Genomic DNA, 20,399 nt, shown 5'->3' with positions numbered 1-20,399 from the left:
AAAAAGCCAACTAGAGGATCTATTGGAGAAAGGTTATATTAGGCCAAGTGCATCGCCTTGGGGAGCACCAGTGTTGTTTGTGAAGAAAAGGATGGAAGTATGAGGCTTTGTATAGACTACAGGGAGCTCAATAAGGTCACAATCAAGAACAAATATCCATTACCTAGGATAGAAGACCTATTTGACCAACTAAAAGGAGCAGGAATCTTTTCTAAGATCGATTTGCGTTCGGGTTATCATCAATTGAGAATCGCTGACCATGACATACCAAAGACTGCATTCAGAACTAGATACGGACATTATGAGTTCACTGTTATGCCTTTTGGGTTAACCAATGCCCCTGCAATATTTATGGACTTAATGAACCGTGTATTCCATGCCTATTTGGACAAGTTTGTAGTGGTTTTCATAGATGACATCCTAGTGTATTCAAAGAGTGAAGAAGATCACGCGGAACACTTGAGATCGGTGTTGAGTACCTTGAGAGATAACCAGTTGTATGCCAAGTTCTCAAAGTGTGAGTTTTGGTTGGAAAGAGTTGCATTTTTGGGACATTTTGTGTCAAAAGGAGTGGCAGTTGACCCTGCTAAGATCAAAGATGTTAGTGAATGGCCTACACCCAAGAGTGTGACTGACATTCGTAGTTTTCTGGGATTAGCTGGCTACTATAGACGATTTGTTCAAGACTTCTCTAGGATAGCCAACCCCATAACTACCTTGATGAAGAAGGAAACCAAGTTTGAATGGAGTGACCAGTGTGAGGAAGCATTCCAAGCCTTAAAGACGCGATTGACAACCGCGCCAGTGTTAACCTTACCAGATGAGAGTGGTGCATACGATGTGTATAGTGATGCCTCTAAGAATGGTTTGGGGTGTGTATTGATGCAAAACGGGAAAGTTATTGCGTATGCGTCAAGGCAATTGAAGCCATATGAATCCAATTACCCTACCCATGATTTAGAGCTAGCGGCTATAGTATTCGCATTGAAAATATGGAGACACTATCTGTATGGTGTGAAGTGTAGGATATTTACGGATCACAAAAGTTTAAAATACATCTTCACACAGAAGGATTTGAATATGCGCCAACGAAGGTGGTTGGAGTTAGTTAAGGACTATGATTTGGATATCCAATACCACGAGGGAAAAGCCAATGTAGTTGCGGATGCCTTGAGTAGGAAATTAAGTCATAATGTTAATGCGTTAGTAGTTGCTAACGAGCTGTGTAAGGACATGCAGCGTTTGAACCTTGAAATAGTAAGTGGTGAAAGCCTTGTGGGAATAATGAATGCCTTAACCATCCAACCGTCAATATTTGATGAGATTAGAGAGAATCAAGCTGGTGATGTGAAGTTGGAGCGAATCGAGGAAAAGATTTCGCAAGGTAAGGAGATAGACTTCCGAATCCATGATGGTGGAAGTTTGAGGTACAAAGGCAGGTGGTGCGTGCCTCAAAAGTGTGGAGAACTGAAAGAGATATTGATGAAAGAAGGGCATAATACGCCATATTATGTGCACCCAGGGGGTGACAAGTTGTATAAGGACTTGAAAAAGGTCTATTGGTGGCCAAGGATGAAGAACGAAGTGGCTGAATTTGTGGCTAGATGTTTGACTTGTCAGAAGGTGAAAATTGAGCATAGGAGACCTCAAGGGAAGGTCCAACCTTTAGAGATTCCAAGATGGAAATGGGACTGTATTTCTATGGACTTTGTCACTTGTTTACCGAAGTCAAAGACTGGGAATGATACAATTTGGGTAGTAGTAGATAGGTTGACCAAGTCAGCAGTGTTTATACCAATGAAGGAAACCTGGAAAATGGAACAACTTGCTAAAGCCTACATTAAGAATGTTGTGAGGTTACATGGAGTTCCTAAGGATATCGTATCAGATAGGGATTCAAGGTTTCTTTCGAATTTCTGGAAAAGTGTGTAGAAGAGTTTTGGTACGACATTGAAAATGAGTACAGCCTTCCACCCAGCCACGGATGGACAAATTGAAAGGACTATCCAAACCCTGGAGGACATGCTTCGGGCATGCGTTATTGATTTCCAAGGAAGTTGGGAAAATAGCCTAGATCTGATTGAGTTTTCCTATAACAATAGCTATCATGATAGCATTGGAATGGCACCATTTGAAGCTTTGTATGTACGAAAGTGTAGAAGTCCACTTTGTTGGAACGATATTAGTGAAACCGTAGTGTTGGGACCCCAAATGATAGAGGACACCATGAACCAAATCCGAACCATCCAATCAAAGATTCAAGCGGCGCAGGATCGCCAAAAGAGATATGCAGACTTGAAACGTAGGGATGAAGAGTTCAACATAGGTGATAAAGTGTTGCTCAAAGTGTCACCAATGAAAGGTGTCATGAGATTTGGGAAGAAAGGGAAGTTAAGCCCTAAGTACATAGGCCCATATGAGATCTTAGAAAGAATCGGAAAGGTAGCTTACAGACTAGCCTTGCCTATGAACTTGCAGAGAGTGCATAATGTGTTCCACATATCTCAGTTAAGGAAATATGTCCCGGATAAATCGCATGTGTTGCAACCGGAGACCATAGAATTAGACCAAAGTCTAACCTTTGAGGAAAGACCTGTCAAAATCCTTGATAGCAAAGTGCGTAGTACGCGTACTAAAGATGTTAAAATTGTCAAAGTGTTGTGGTCTAATCAAGAATCTGAGGAAGCCACTTGGGAAGCGGAGGACGAAATTAGAAAGAAATATCCCGAGCTTTTTCCCGAGGTTAGTTGAGTTACGGGGTCGTAACTCGTGTCTTTTAAGGGGGGTAGAGTGCGGTAGAATTTCGCGCTTTTACCTTGTTTTTCCCTATTTTATGCCCAATTTAGTGCTTTCTATTGAATTTGCACTTATTATTGTCCTGTTTAATCATGTAAAGAGTACAACAACTTAAAACTTTGGTAAATGAACGTATTGAAAGTCTCAGAAAGTCTCAAGTTTTGAGTTGAATTTTGATTTCCGAACCAAAGTTTCGGGACGAAACTTCTTTTAAGGAGGGTAGACTGTAATACCTCGTATTTTTATAACATTTATAAATATATTTTATTATATTTATAAAGCATTTTACGATTTATTATCATTTAAATAATATTTAAATGCATTTTATTTAATGTATTTTAATTTAATTAGAATATTTATTATTTTAATTAATTACGAAACGAATTAAATTCTTGAGTCGGGAAATTAAATGAGTTGCAAATGATTTTTAAAGCTTCGGGTTTTAAATAAAAAGTCCAGTTCGTTTTATTAATCAAGCCCAATCCAAACAGTTTAATTTAAATCCTAAGCTAGCCCAATTCATTTAATTCCTAAGCCCAACTCAAATATCCTAAGCCTAGCCCATCAAGGGATTAGGGAGCCTATAAATAGACTCCCCCATCATTATATTAACCCCTAAAATTTCATAAAGCCCCTTTTTACTTTGCTTGCCCCTCACTCCATCTCTTCTCTCTCTTTTGCTCGGCACCCGCACGCCCTCAAGGCTCGTGCCCTCGTGCTGCGCCCGCACGCCCGCACGGCTTCGTGCCCTCGTGCCTGCCCTCGCCCACAGCACTCGCCCTCGCCTCTCCTCTCTCGCTCGTGCACTTGTGCACACCAGCTGCCCCTCTCTCGCTCGTGCCCTCGCGCACAGCGCTGCACCTGCTGCCTCTCTCTCGCTCGTGCCCTCGCGCACAGCGCTGCCCGCTCGCCCTCTCGCTCTCCTTTGCGCCCAGCGCGCGCGCCCCCTCTCCCCGCTCGCGCTCGTCGCCCTTGCTGCGCACACACACGTTCGTGTGTGTGTGTGTGTGTTCGTATTTGATTTCTTTTTCGCCCAATCACATTAATTCGTGGTTGTTCCGTGCTATAGGCCGGATTGGTATAATTCTCTTCTTCCTTACTGTAGACACCTACTTTTGTCCCCATTCCCGCAAGGGAAAAGTTCGATGATGAAAGCATAAAAACTCCACTTGACAACGCATCTCCTATAAAATAAACGAATCTCGATTCCCCATTTCATTTCACCCGAAACTTGCTATTTATGGAAACCTGCTAAAAATAGTAACTGCCGTAAAAGGTGGTGTCTAAAGTGGCAAATCATAAAAGATAGAAACCTGTCAGAATTAGGTGTTGCACTCCAACATAAATCCTAAATGAGATAGAAAACCGCGAGAATCCTATTCCTAATAGGATTCGGAAATAAGAGTTACGTATTAATTTAAATCCTAACGAGCCTAGAGTTCGTAACGGGCCCAGACGCATTCCGTCACAAATTGATACGAGCTAAAAGACTCAAATTAATCTCAAACTCTACGGATTTTAGAATCCGAATCTGACTAAACAAAAACTGCCCAGACCCTATTTTCAACGCCTGGCTCTGGGCGCCGAAATCTTCGGCGCCCAGGCCTTTCGGCGCCCAGGCCTGGGCGCTGAAAATACCTGGGTACGTTTCTTTTCCTAATTCTTTGCGGATTAGAACTCTGCAATTCTATCTTTCCACGAACTCTTCCCTATAAATAGGCCCCTAGTTTCGACGTAAAACAAGACAACAACACATAATATATTCTGAGTATTGACTCTAAACCCCTTAGCCTAAGCCTCTCGCTGCGAAACTGTTCACGCGTTCTGTCGCAATCGATCCATAAATCGAACAGAACGTATCCTGTCCCATAATCTAGATTCGTTAAATAAAAAGGAGAAATAGCAAAGTCAAAGTGGTTAGTTTTCTGAGAACCCTGACGCACCTCTCAAGGGTGCGTCGTAATGTGTCCCTTTTCGATGATTTAACTGCTTTCCTCACCATTTTTATGAACTGTTAAACTAACCTAATATGATTGTTCTATCACGCCTAATAAATATAATATTTTTGGGAAATCGGATTATCATGCTAGGTCCCTTAATGCTATTTAAATCAGATAATCACGATCGAATTAGTATTATATGCTGCATGTTGCTAAAATCAATTCAGATTAGTTTAATAGTTAACGCATGTCCCTTCAATTATTTATGCTAAGCTAGTAAGGATATCGTGCCTCTGGAGTTATCGACGAGCGAATTACTCCTCTCGGTAGCAGTCCCCCGAACCCTCAATCTCTACCTTGCGGGTGTATATTGAGAGATCCCCACACCAGGGATCACAAGGGAACCTACGGCCGTCGTGGTCAAACATAATTGTACTCCCTTTATATCACGATAACCGGGTTTTGTCAGTTTTTCTCATTGTTGTTAAAAACTGAATGGCGACTCCTATATTACTAGTCAATTGGGTGTATACTCACAGGAAATCCAATTACACTTGATTGAATAAAAAGAATCGTCACACCCACGAGGGACAGGTCACGCATTAGCCTCGCGCTTTTTCGACCCCCTCACAGTGGCGACTCCACTGGGGATAGTGAAGGAAATACTCGTGCTTGTAGGTAATCAAAATAGCCGAAGGGTGAAACGATCCTACCCCGCGTTTATTTCCCCATCAAGTTGGGACGACCTGAAAATCAGCATATTAATGTGAACGGGCAGAACATCATAACGAATCTCGACTCCCTCGGGAGTTGGGACTAAGGATACCTTTTTCGCCAATAGGGGGGTGCATACGCCGCGCATGTTTCCCACTCGGTACTGGTGCAGGTAGTACACCTATCCCGAACCTAATCGCTCCCCCATTAGGTCCCTCTCGCCTGCATGCCCCCTTGGCTTGCACTTGCGGGTTGGCCTCTTAGACGAAATTCGTCTGTTGAATACACTACCTCGACCGGGGCATGTGTTGGATCTACGATAGAAGCGGTACCAAGCCAGGCGCAAACAAACTACCCATAGAAGCCTATCATAAACTACGTGGCATATTTAATTTTCAAATCCATGTTTGTAATGTAGTTATGTGTAGCGAAATATGTGATTGTGTGTGACAAACTATCCTAGAAAACCAATGACCTTAAAAATTGCCCAAACATTCATAGACTAATTTGCCAAAGAGTTATACCGAAACACGTGTTCCGCAAACCCGAATGATCGCCACAAAACAAGCGACGCTCGGGATGGCCTGTAACGAATCCCACAAACGTTGTCACACGTAAAGGACGTTATTAGGCAAGCACGCAAATCGAAGTCGCATAAACAGAAAACAGAAAACGAGAACCAGCCAGGGACGCATTTTCAACGCCCCTGGCTGGGCGCCAAAATTTCTCACGCCCACTGCTGGGCGCTGAAGTTGCTGCTTGACTTTCTGATCAGGCGCAGCAGCCTCGGTGCCTAAGCAAAAAGAAAGTACGTAGCACAAAAAATGTTCATCAAAAGAATTGCTACGAGGGCGTAAGAAAAGCACTCGATTTCAAAAGGCGACTCGCGAAAAATTAATAACTTTTTGTGTCGTCGTTAGGCCTCCTACGACGGCAATGCTCGGCACCAAAATCGAACATGCTAACAACTATGAATGTCACACAGGCAAGTGTTTCGAAAATCCAAAGAATGACCAAAATAAAAAAAACCCCCCAAAAAGTGTACCGACAGAAGAAAGACCGAAAAAGTGAAAAACCAATTTAGAGAGTCGAAGTCTAGACTAAGTAATGCTTGAAACTTTGGGACCCTAAACTTTAGCTTATCTTATGCCTAGGACCGGTCCTGCCACTTGATGCCGATCAGGGAATCAACGGCTAGTGCGTCTCGAAGATACATCACCAAGTCTAGAAACTCCAAGCTCCGTCCGTCGTCCCTCATTTCAAGGATCTCCGCTTCCCCAACCTCGATTCGCACCTCCAAACATGTCCATCGAAGATTTGCGAGACCAGATGGTCCAAATGACCCAACTCATGGGCCAACTGAAAATGGAAAATGAAGCCTTAGCGGCTGCGCAAGCCAAAAATGACCTCGAAAACGAGAAGAGGATCGAAAAAATGGTCCTACAGCAAACCATGGGGAGCAAATACTTCTCCCTCGAGCCTGAACCCTTTTCTGGCAAATTACCAGAAAAGTTCAGTTCATCTGACTTACCAAAGTTCAAGGCCACGGATAACCCCCGTGATCATCTACTGAGCTTTGTGAACACCATGAACTTGAAAGGCGTGGACAAGTCCATGTACCTACCTGCCTTTCATTTGTCCTTGGAACCTGTGCCTCTCAAATGGTACTATCACCAGGACCCTAAGCTCTTCCCCACTTGGGAAGACTTTGTCAATGTCTTCATCAAGCAATACTCGTCGAACTTGGATTTCCAAGTCACCATGCGCGAGCTGGAAGTTCTCTTCCAAAAGAAAAATGAGGGTTTCACAACCTACTTTGCTAGATGGAGAGACCAGGCGGCCCAGCTAATCAATAGGCCTTCCGAAACAGAATTGGTCCAAAAATTCATTGATAACTTAGACCCGGCTTACAGACAACACCTTAGGTACCTGGGACTCGACACTTTCAAAAGAGTTTATGATGTGGGAATAAAAATCGAGGACGACCTCGCCAAAACCATACAGAGCAAACCTGCATATAAGACCAACACCTATAATCGGGGTAACACACCCCAAACCCAAGAAGTCCATGCTGTAGAAGAGGCTCCCGCCCGAAGATACCCTGTAAGATGGGTCCGAGACCGAAAGTTTGCCCCACTCGGGTCAACTTTGGTACAAGCCTTTGAAAGACTAACCAATCAAGGAAAGTTGAGACCTATAGGCCCCACCCGCGACCCTCCTGTCAAAAACAAATATTGGGTCGAAGGTACTTACTGCAAATTCCATCAAGGAAATGGGCATGACACTGAAAACTGCTGGTATCTAAAACATACGATCCAGGACATGATAGAGGATGAAGTAATACCTCTCCCTAACGTTGGCAAGCCCAACAACAACAAGAGCCCACTCGGCTCTTGTCACATCTCTCTCGACCAACCAGAGAATTTCGACCCCACGGTGTATATTACACCTCAAGGTGCACCACTCGCTGTGGTACCTATGGATCGAATCGAGGGGGAAGTGTGCGGTGTGTGGAACGATGATGCTGAAGATATTTACCTATCTCAAGTCTCGGGCCAGGACCTCTTCACTGAAACTTGGCCCGGGTATGCTCTCATTGACACCACCCCTCAGGAGCCCGAGGTCGACAACCTCACCCGATCCGGAAGGATATACCAACCGGATATTCACCCACCTCCTATGGGCGACATCCCGGTTAGGCAAACTCCTGAGAACGGGCGGCACGCCACCGTCGCGGAAGTCATTGAAAATCCTCTCCTGAAACAACTGAAAAGAACCAAGGCTGAGATTACCATCTGGGATCTTATGTGTACTTCAAAGGAACATCGCGAAAAGCTTATTCGCTCACTTGACCTCATCTCAGTACCCACAGATATCACACCTGACTCACTGGTTAGCCATGTCACGAGAGATGCCGGAGAAAAGGCCATAGTTTTCACTGATAAAGACTTACCCAAAGAGGGGGGTGCTCACAATAAAGCCCTTTACTTAGTGGTTGGATGCAAAGGACAAAACATCCCCCTAGCGCTCGTAGATAATGGTTCGGCGGTTAATGTCTGCCCATTGCAAACCGCTCATTGCTTGGGGCTAGGAAGCGATGACTTCCAAACCTCCTCACAAGGGGTACGAGCTTATGATAACTCCCGAAGGCCTGTGTTGGGAAAAATCAACCTTACCATACAAACTGGGCCTGTGGCACGCACCACGGAGTTTCAAATAATTGACATCAAGCCCACTTTCAACCTCCTCTTGGGGCGACCTTGGCTCCATGACTTAGGAGGTGTGGCTTCTACCTTGCACCAAATGGTTAAACTTAACCATAACGGGGTAATACTAGAAATCCGCGCCCCTTCTCTCGACGTCAGTTGTACTATGGTTAGAACAGCCGAGACTACAGATGACCTTTATGGGTTTCAAATGGAAGAAGCAATCCAGTTCATCGAAGATTATGATCGATCCAGCATTCCTAGACCCGCATGCATCCCGAGTCATCCCTAGAATGCTGTTGGCTCAAGGTTATTTTCCAGGAACCCCATTGGGCATAAGGAAGAAGGAATGCACATTCCATCCTTTTCCCGACAAATCTACTCCCTTTGGCTTAGGCTATGAACCAACGGAGGAAGATATTGCTGACCGCCTATCTAGGCTACGCCTTAACAAAGCCAAACAAACCACCCTCCTTCCCCCATATCAAAGGACCCTTAACGGGATGTTTGTTCGGGAAGGAGAAGAACACCCATGCTGTGATTTCCCTGAACCCTTCGTTCAGGATGGCCTGCTAAAACCCGGATTTGAAATTTTCCATGACTGCCACACCTTGGATGAGGCACCCCACCTCACCAAGACTAAAACAGCTGAAATATTGGACAACCAGGCTCTATGGACATTGTTTAACGAATCGAGGCCTATGGAGAACGAGACTGTGATAACGAGCCTAGCTTTACAAGATGAAGGTTTCGATCCAACCCGGTTAATCTCTCCTGCATCAACACTAGAAGAGGTCGGGAACGGATGGGTGAAGATATATCAGTGGGTCAACGCAAAAAGGAATGAAATTTAAGATGAGTACCGGTGAAGGACCAAAGTTTTATGAGACTAAACCCCAGGCTTGAGCCACATAGGGCACCATTAGTAAAAAGCGCCTAGTAGTTCTTTAGATTGATAGAAAAAATAATAGAGACTTTAGATGGTCCTAAGGCCCTTTAGAATATGGGTCAGTTTTATTTCAGTGTGTTTTCCTTACTTTCCAAATCAATAAAGGCGTAATATTTCTCCTAAAAATTTTATTCTAACACTAAATAAACACCAAATGTACTTGCAAACTAAAAAAATAAAGAAGCGGCCCACTATAGGCCCAACAAACAAAGCCCACTCGGTTTTGAAATAATGCCATGTGAACCAGTTCCCGAAACCCACAAAATAAACCACACTATCCCATCCTCAAAACCTAAAAAGCCAACCAATGTCATCATGAGAGCCAACCCATGCAACCCAAAATCAAAAAGAAATCAAAAATTTAAAACAAATGCAAATGTTACCAAAAAAATAAATTCATAAAACGTAGAATCCACCAACAGCTTTCACATAAGATTCCATCATACCCTCCACAAAGATCTTCATAAGTTCCGCACCCTAACTCCATTTTCAAAACTGTTTTGAGTCACAAATAGAAAAAATTAATCTGGACAAAAATGCGTTTCACGCTAACAGTAAAAAACCTCCAAAACAGCCTCAAAATTAACTTTAACTATGAAGCAAAATATCAAGGCACAAAAAACGAAATAGAAATAAACGCAAGAACATGTGAAGCAAAACGTCAAAATTGACCGCCCAAGTTATTTTCAGCGTCCAGGGCTGGGCGCCGAAATTTCTGACGCCCCAGCCTGGGCGTTGAAACTCTCTGCCTGCCAAAGTTTTCCTTTTTTCGAAAAGTGCTCGTCATTTTATCCGCACACAACGGAAAAATAACGAACACTTGGGGGGTACAGTGCGTATCCAAATAGGTTTACCAACAAATTGGTCGAATTTTCCGCAACCTATGGAGAACGGCAGATGAAAATAATGGCAAATACTTCACTCATTTGACCGATTAAGTAATATGTTTCCACTTCAGGACATATCTACCGAGATCCGGCATACTAGAACTTATTCTAAAGCTAAGAACTACGCGCGACCTGATTCTGACAAGATACGTAGGCAATCCTTACCAAGGATTCGGTCCAAATAATAATAATAACAGAATTATATTCTTTGTGTAAAAAAGTGTTAGACATATAAACAAAATTGAATGGAAACTAAAAATACGCCTTTATTAAAATATAATAAGAAGGAAAACAAAGTGCTAGGAATAAAAACAAACACAACTGAAATAAATAGAGGGCACTTACACCCTAGCAAAGAACTACACTACTCTAGTTCTTCCAAATCATCAAATAAAGTCTTGAAGAGAGCAATGTTCGCAGGATCCATCCCCATAGTCTTCTGCGCTGCCCCAATATCAATCTCCATAAGAACTGGCTCCTAGACACTAACTTCCAAAGATGCCAAAGCTTTAGAAACATTCTCAGTTATAGCCTGCTCAGCCTCAAGGGCACAAACAGTGGTGGGAGAAGGATTACTATCATCGACTGGACCAGCCACTGTTTCTACAGGCGGCTGAGCCTTCCTAACCCATACATTGTTCCGGCGACGATCTCCGCGAGAGCTTGCATTTCTTTTAACAACAGCAAGCCCCTTCATGTTAGGCACCTTTTTAGGCCTGACACTGGAACGGGGAAGAACTTCCTTTCGCTTTCGATCAGGACGAGCTTTCACAGTCTTAAAACTATAGGTACGAGGTCTGGCAGAATCAGGACCCTCATACTTAACACGAATACGAGGTATCAAAAGCTCAGCCGGCTCCCCATTACGAGCCTCGGTCCTCACATCCTTATCATCGGAACTCATCCACAACTTATAGTTTTCAGAAAGACCCACAAACCCATTTGTAGCTACAGCCCAACGTGGGAGACCATCATAATACCTAGCCCACGCTAAGACCCGTGTTTGAGCAAAGGTCGCTACCTTAGGTGGTACCGTATCAGAAAAGGGGATAGTCTGCCTTAAACCATATTGACGCATGACTCGGTAAGGTAAAATATAAATGGGACAAGATAGCCCCAACAAAGAAATATAAACCGATACATCAGACCCCCCTGTCATAGTAGTCAAACCCCACCATGGTACCACCCACTTAATAGAACAAATGCCGTAAGTAAAAAAGGAGGTCCATTCGGCCTCGTCCTGGCCTTGGTGCAAGTATTTTCGGTTACCCAAAGCTATAGGGCGATAATGTTTAGGATCGGCAGGAGCTTCCAAAAGTCTAAGCCGTTCCGCAAGCCAAATCTGCAAAAACAGGTATGATCGAATCAAAAAAATGAAAAGAAAGAAAAAAGGTTCCTGGGGCGCAGTTTCAACGCCCAGGACCAGGCGCCGAATATTCCAGCGCCCAGCCCTGGGCGCTGAAACTCAGCCCCAGGCAAAAAAAAAAGAAAAGTGGCGTATATGTGCGCAAAGAAAAAAGTAGATTACCTGCAGTAACAGGGGGCTTCCCTTAAAAATTTCGGATTTGGCATCCTTCTTCAGCTCATCCGCACTCAGCAAAGTCTCAGCAACAACCAACGGCATAATAGAATAGCAACTTTCCATCTTGCTAATCAAGGGGATCAGCCTTATGTCACCGAACTCACCGTTATTATTCGACAGCAAATAATGATTCAACAAGCAAAATACAAGGGCTCGAATGTTCAATTTTTGTTCGGTCATATTCTTACTAGGCCTAAAATGATGTTTTACGAGTTTTGCCAAGTTAACCTTATCGTCTACAACAAGTTTAGCAAACATGTTATCATCTAGCCCTAGGAAAGCCCTTATGGTTGTTTTACCCTCTTCAATAGTGCCAGGGGTAACAGGAGTAGCATTAGTAGGATAACCAAGGATGAAGGACATATTTCATTGCCCCGAAAGGAAAAAACATGATGATCGGAGTCCCAAAAGTTTAGGGCAGCATGCAGAAAATTATAATCAATATTAATTTGTTGTAAGCCTAAAAGTGCCTCTAAGTGGTATTCTTTTAACAAAGCTTTTTCTGTGGGAGTAAGGGCTCGTAGCCAACGCCTAACAGTCCGTTGGAGTGAGAAAGTAGGGGTCGACATGGCAAAAGCAGTAAATAAATTAGAGCACGGCAAAAAAGAGAGAAAGAATTTGAGAGTGGTGGAAAATAAGGACGTACCTAGCCCCCTATATATAGCTGAACGCACCCAATAAACATCCTGATCCCATTCGGAAACGTGTTTAGAAATCCGAAAATCAAATATTACCAGGAAAGAACTTTCAGCGCCCACCTCTGGGCGCCGAAATTTTTAACGCCGGAGCTTGGGCGCTGAAAATGCAGCCCAAGGCCCAGATTTCACAAAAACACGGAATAGGAAAGGACTTAAGACCGTGTTGCTAAAACACGAGGCCCTATTGCAAGTAAGATCAAGCCCAAAGCACCTTTAGCTCCCAAATAAGCAAAAAAAATAATAACAGTGAAACTTGGTCGAAACTTAGACTCATCTCAGAAAACGCTCATGTACACTTTTCAAAAAATAAAAAGCAAGTTAAATATCATGGTCATTCTTCGAAACACCAAAAATATGTAGTCATTGGTTTTCCAAATAGAAAATGTCTGTCTGTCAAAGGGATAATCCGGGCCAAGCCGAAACCGGATGTCGCCTGAAAGCTAAAGTCGCACTCCACGGCTTCACTAAAATAGCACACTACTATAGGAGATCGCTCGCACATACGAGCGTGACCCCAAACATGATTACAAGACGCGAAAAACAACCAACGAGCCCCAACACTTGGGGGCTCGCGAAAAGTGGACTCCAACAAAGCGTGCAATCAAAATCACATTCCCAGACTGCGCCACGCGCCATAACATGTTTGGATATCTCAAAAAATATTGTTAAACATACACAATGTGGACCCACTTATAGGACACATCTAATCAGGAAATATTACGACCCACCAACAGGTTGTAATCACAATAGCCCTTCTACATAGGCAAAATAAGAAATTCAAAATGGGCTCGCCCACCCTCAGCAGGCGGGGTCTGCGTTACTAGCCGCGCAGGTCCTCTGTTTTCGAAAGAAATAAAAACTTCAAATTTAAAATAGGTTCGCCACCTTCAGTGGGCGGGGTCTACGTCACAAACCGCGTAGGTCCTTATTTTAAAAAAAAAAATCAAACAGATTCGTCCACTTCTATCGGACGGGGTGTCCACCCTCAGCGGACAAGGTTCGCCACCTTCAGTGGGCGGGGTCTACGTCACAAAACGCGTAGGTCCTTATTTTCAAAAAAAATTCAAACAGATTCGTCCACTTCTATCGGACGGGGTGTCCACCCTCAGCAGACAAGGTTCGCCACCTTCAGCGGGCGGGGTCTACGTCACAAACCGCGTAGGTCCTTATTTTCAAAAAAACATCAAACATATTCGTCCACTTCTATCGGACGGGGGGTCCCCCTCAGAGGACAGGCTCGCCCACCTTCAGCGGGCGGGGTCTGCGTCACTAACAGCGCAGGTCCTTAGTCGCTGCAGCGATAACTTTTACTGGATTTTCCTTCGTTTTACTTCCTATAAAAACAAGGGTATTGGATTTTCCTTCGTTTTACATCCTATAAAAACAAGGGGGTTTTCTCGTTTAGCCAGCCCTGAAAATGAGAATCTTTAAAAACGTTCTACCTCGTGATTGGGCTTGGCCAGGCCCAATTACACTTTACAGCTTTAATTTCGAAAACATCTGTAGTTACTCCCAATGACAAAGTGAGGGGGTTTCTACGCACCTTTAGATCCTTCCAATGACAAAGTGAGGAAGTTTCTATACTATCAGTTGACAAATCCCAATGACACGTGAGGGATATGTCGACACTTCAAGTGATGACCCTTAAGTCAAATATTATCACTCGGGGGCTCGTGAGACCCTCGCAAAACAGGTCACATACACCATGGCTTGTGCGACGCACTCCGTCTAATACTCTGACCATCGTCTTACTCCAAGACTCAGTCAAAGTGGGGGCTAACTGTAGACACCTACTTTTGTCCCCATTCCCGCAAGGGAAAGGTTCGATGATGAAAGCATAAAAACTCCACTTGACAACGCATCTCCTATAAAATAAACGAATCTCGATTCCCCATTTCATTTCACCCGAAACTTGCTATTTATGGAAACCTGCTAAAAATAGTAACTGCCGTAAAAGGTAGTGTCTAAAGTGGCAAATCATAAAAGATAGAAACCTGTCAGAATTAGGTGTTGCACTCCAACATAAATCATAAATGAGATAGAAAACCGCGAGAACCCTATTCCTAATAGGATTCGGAAATAAGAGTTACGTATTAATTTAAATCCTAACGAGCCTAGAGTTCGTAATGGGCCTAGACGCATTCCGTCACAAATTGATACGCGCTAAAAGACTCAAATTAATCTCAAACTCTACGGATTTTAGAATCCGAATCTGACTAAACAAAAACTGCCCAGACCCTATTTTCAACGCCTGGCTCTGGGCGCCGAAATCTTCGGCGCCCAGGCCTGGGCGCTGAAAATACATGGGTACGTTTCTTTTCCTAATTCTTTGCGGATTAGAACTCTGCAATTCTATCTTTCCACGAACTCCTCCTTATAAATAGGCCCCTAGTTTCGACGTAAAACAAGACAACAACACATAATATATTCTGATTATTGACTCTAAACCCCTTAGCCTAAGCCTCTCGCTGCGAAACTGTTCACGCGTTCTGTCGCAATCGATCCATAAATCGAACAGAACGTATCCTGTCCCATAATCGAGATTCGTTAAATAAAAAGGAGAAATAGCAAAGTCAAAGTGGTTATTTTTCTGAGAACCCTGACGCACCTCTCAAGGGTGCGTCGTAATGTGTCCCTTTTCGATGATTTAACTGCTTTCCTCACCCTTTTTATGAACTGTTAAACTAACCTAATATGATTGTTCTATCACGCCTAATAAATATAATATTTTTGGGAAATCGGATTATCATGCTAGGTCCGTTAATGCTATTTAAATCAGATAATCACGATCGAATTAGTATTATATGCTGCATGTTGCTAAAATCAATTCAGATTAGTTTAATAGTTAACGCATGTCCCTTCAATTATTTATGCTGAGCTAGTAAGGATATCCTGCCTCTGGAGTTATCGACGAGCGAATTACTCCTCTCGGTAGTTACAGTCCCCCGAACCCTCAATCTCTACCTTGCGGAAGTATATTGAGAGATCCCCACACCAGGGATCACAAGGGAACCTACGGCCGTCGTGGTCAAACATAATTGCACTCCCTTTATGTCACGATAACCGGGTTTTGTTAGTTTTTCTCATTGTTGTTAAAAACTGAATGGCGACTCCTATATTACTAGTCAATTGGGTGTATACTCACAGGAAATCCAATTACACTTGATTGAATAAAAAGGATCGTCACACCCACGAGGGACAGGTCACGCATTAGCCTCGCGCTTTTTCGATCCCCTCACACTTACCTATTCTATTTAAATTCCGTATTTTTAAATTATTATATTAATATTGTTTTGAGTAATTAAAATGCTGGGAACCGGTTATGAATACCGTGGTTTAAGGATTTGTTGTTGTGATTCATTAGGTTTGTTTTAATTATTAAAGGATGAATTTTCAGATTTGTTTATTTAATAAAGCATTGATTTTTATGATATTAAACTAGTGTTATTGGGATTTTCAAATTAGGGTTTTAACCTAGACCTAATGAGTCAAATGATTAGCATAATTAGGTGATGATTTTAATTATGATAATCAATTATATTTTCAGATTTGAATAAAGGTTTAAAATATCGATTTTTATTGATTTTAAAGGTAGAAAAAGTATGTTTTCGTACTAGGGATCGATTTTGCAAATTGAGACGACTTTATTATTGAAAAACGATTGAATTCTAAAGTCTAAAGGAAGTTTTAATTTTTATAAAGTTGCTGGAAATTTAATGAACATGGAAATAATTTAAGTTTCATTATTTTAATGATAGGAGGTGATTTCTAGTTGAGTGCTCGTTATTGCAAAGTGGCCCCTACGGTTAGGTATTCAAGGTAAGTACAAGTCTAGGGCGACCACACCTTTTTGTCAATGACATTACATGATTGTTGATGATGTGAATTACATTATGTGGAATCATGTTTATTTTGGTGAACGAGCATGTGTTTGGTGATGTTGGATTTATTGGATTAATTGTTGAACAAGCATGTTGAAATTATTATGAGTGTGGATTTCATTATCAATCATGTTGTTCAATATTTATGCATGTATGGTTTATTTCACATGCAAGGGATGGATTAATTATTTGTATGCTATTGTACGGGATGTCTAGCATACTTTGAGCCATTTATTTGTACCTCGTTGTACTATTTATTTTACCAATGTGAAGGGTTAGCTCACGTAAGCCACCGCACATGTATGGTTCAGTTGGGAATATTATGTATGAAATGAATTAGGATTTTTCGTGCAAGGGCACAACCCTCATGTTAATATGCATGATGTGGAGTCTCACTTTGGTGAGGAGGAACATGGTAGTAATATCACAAGTGTCTTGCTTGGTTGATCACAAGTCTTAAAGCATTAAAATAAGATTGTTTTGGTTGTTGTTTATTAATGGTATGTATGCATGTTGTCGAGTCTTGAGTTCGCCTTTAATAAAATATTAATAAACGTAAAGTGCAACCGGAACAAGCTTCAAAACTCTTGGAACGTATATACCTTGAGTATGAACAATGGGGGGAGTCTTGCCGGAAAGCTCGTACTCCTACTAATGATACAAGACGTTGTTTCATTTATACTATGCGCAGGAATTCCGTCGGTATGGCCCGACACTCGGTATGGCCCGATTTTATTATTAATATATTTGGTGTATGGTTGGCTCCCATCACCTTTTCCCTTTGTGGATTATTCTTTTGGCCCGTTCGAAGGTTATTCTAATTAAATTGTGAGTCAAGAGTCGAGTCAAGAGTCGAGTCTTGGATCTCATGATTGTTTGATTTGTTATTATATGGCTTTTGCATGTTGATTAGTACTTAGTGAGTGATGCATGTTTTAGTTTCATTTACTCTATGCTTGTAAGTACTCAGCTTTTGCTGACTATGTGCTTTGTGTGTTTCTGGTCATGGCCTTTTCCTTAATGACCCTATGATGATCCATCATTTGCACTTGCATTGTTGGGGAGTAGACTAATATAGCAGGTTGGTAGATCAAGTACGATCGAAATCATGTGGCTTGGGTTGATTGAGAGAGTTGCATGCTTTCGTTCTTTAAAACTATTTTATTTAATATTTTAATTATGTTTGAAATGTTTGAATTATTTATACTTTGGGTTTTGGGCCATTATGGTTCCAAATTGTAGGAGGCCTCAATATTTCATTAATTATGGTTTTTAAAAGTTAGTTGACATTTAATTCCACTGCGTAATTCTGGTAATAGCCTTAACCGTTATCACGGTGGCGGTAATGCTTTAGTAATTCCTTTATTTTAAGTTGGAAAATGGTTTTATAAAAGCAAGGAATTATTACGGTGTTACAACGTTATTAGGCAAACACGCAAAATCAAGTCGTATATACGAAAAAAGGATACGCGAACAGAATAAGAGTACCAGCCAGGGACGCATTTTCAGCGCCCCTGGCTGGGCGCCAATCATTTCCCACGCCCAGCCTGGGCGCCGAAGTTGCTGCATGGCCTACTGGTCAGGCCCAGCAGCTTTGGTGCCCGCGCATAAAAAAAATGAATAATGAGCGACAAATCTGTTGCAAGGACGTATTGGAAAAAAGGCACTCGACTTTGAAACACGACTTATAAACTAAACAACTCATTGTGTCGTTACTAGGCCTCCTATGACGACTATGTTCGGCACTAAACCGAGCACGCTGATTAAATGACCTTGAATGTCACATGGGCAAAGTGTTCAAAAAATAATGTTCGAATAAAAAATAAATAAATCCGAGTCTAGACTAGGCTATGCCAAAGTACAATCTAAATCCTAAGTCTTAGTTGTCTTATACATAGAATCGGTCCTAATGCTTGGTGTCGTTCTGCAAGTTAAAAGGTTAAACCATATTGAGTCTCCCTTCCTAACATTTAAAAGAATTCAATAAGCACCCATATGTAATTGTCATCCCTTGCTATGAATCTACGGCCTCAATACTCTCTCTCACCAATAAAAAGAATATATTATGTAATTCAAGTATTTGCAAAATGGAAACAGTCACATTCTGAAAATCATTCATCCATAGTCGCACAACCCCCAAAGTGAGCCTAAGGTGTCAATACCATTGGCAAAAAAAAAAAAAAAAATATTAATGGCCTCAAGTCTTATGATCACATTGGGTCACGACTATCATAGTCCTCTCGAGCCACTCGCTCCTTGAAGTACTCCTAAGTACGGACTAAAAGATTTTCCATGAATGCAACATGACGAACCATGAAAATACCCAAGTCGGCATGCCATAAGGCTACCATTGGGGTAAAGCAATACACACTAAGAGGGAAGCCGCACTAATGATTCTAGTCTTGCAAAAATGAAAATTCGATCTCCCCAACTAACTACCATGCCAACGTTAAGCAAAATGGCGCATGACAAATGAACACCCAAGGGTTAAAATCTAAAGTGTCAACCAACGAAAGTTATGGTCCAATTAGCCTAAGTCTGAAAGTCGCTTGGTCAAGTATTATAGGCTTACGCCACGTCATTATTTTGAGTCCAGGCCACCTCCTTGTATTCATACACGGGTTATAATCAGAAAAATTAATGAAAGTTCGAGTCTAAATCGCAACTTCCAAATAAATCCCGAAAACTGGAATCTTAAAAGAAGCAAAAAAATATTTTCGATGTAATTCTTTCGTTATATTTCAATAAAGTAAAAACAACATTTTGAATCTACTCTATCTGCACATTATAAGAAACAACTAAAAACGCTTGCAAAGTAAGACAATTTAAAGGTCCACCCTAGGCCTACTAAAATTAAAGGTCCACTATAGGCCTACCAAACGAGGCTCACTCAGTCTCGCCTAGTGACTCAAAGACCACAACCAGCCACCTTTTAGCCCAAATAAAAAGGGGGAGGAATCCCAAGCAAAAAAGAAAAAAGAGAAAGAGAAAAGGGAGAGCGAAAAGAGCGAGCCATGAAATACTTAGCCCGTACCTCCCAAAGTGCGAAATTTACCCAAGTACACGAAGGAAAAGAATTGAGTCAACCAATCCACAAAAACTACATAAAGTTCTACGATCTTCTACCCTTTCCAGTCCTCATGCTTGACTAATACCTATACAAATTATCCTATCTCATTCAACCCATCTTTCAAGCCGTCTTGAGTCACGAATAAAAAAAAAAAAAGACAAATGAAAAGTACATTCTACGATTAACGTAAAATAATAATAATAATAATAATAATAATAATAATAATAATAATAATAATAATAATAATAATAATAATAATAATAATAATAATAATAAAAACTTTGCAAAGCGCCTTTAAAGTTCGTCTAAAAAAAAGCATTTAGCGCACAAAAAAAGATTCGCAAATATTTGGCACAAAACGAAAAGGAGCAGCACAAAAAGGTAGCCCAGAACGCGTTTTCAACGACCAGACCTGGGCGCCAAAAATAATAACGCCCAGCCCTGGGCGCCGTTCTTGCTTATCACTTTTCAACTCCCAATTCCTAAAAGTGTTCGTATATTTTCCTATATACATGCGGAAGAATAACGAACACTTGGGGGTAGAAGATCATATAAAATATTTCACCCTATTTCAAACATTACGATTCCACTCGAACGTACTTGTTTAAAATTGGCATTCTAAGAAACCATTTTCTGGCTAAGAACTACGCAAGACCTGATTCCAAATTAAATCTAT

The 20,399-nt window shown here is 41.8% G+C and overlaps 1 protein-coding gene across 4 annotated transcripts in view; it reads left to right on the top strand.

The window, feature by feature from the left end:
- The window catches only part of LOC110785816 (pheromone-processing carboxypeptidase KEX1), a 36,250-nt gene extending 16,390 nt beyond the window's left edge, over nt 1–19,860 (top strand). Inside the window, exons 3-4 of one of the 4 annotated variants that reach the window (XR_008922530.1) lie at nt 16,531–16,591; nt 17,722–19,860. The gene's annotated coding sequence lies outside the window, so the exon portion shown is untranslated. The remainder of the gene's footprint in view (nt 1–16,530; nt 16,592–17,721) is intronic. The other 3 variants (XR_008922526.1, XR_008922531.1, XR_008922528.1) reach the window with 3 other exon arrangements.
- Nucleotides 19,861–20,399: the final 539 nt, after the last annotated feature.

The sequence above is a fragment of the Spinacia oleracea genome, chromosome 6 (genome assembly GCF_020520425.1).
Source record: "Spinacia oleracea cultivar Varoflay chromosome 6, BTI_SOV_V1, whole genome shotgun sequence".
Classification (NCBI taxonomy): domain Eukaryota; kingdom Viridiplantae; phylum Streptophyta; class Magnoliopsida; order Caryophyllales; family Amaranthaceae; genus Spinacia; species Spinacia oleracea.
The sequence above is the reverse complement of the archived record's forward strand: the minus strand, read 5'-3'. Positions and strand labels throughout refer to the sequence as shown.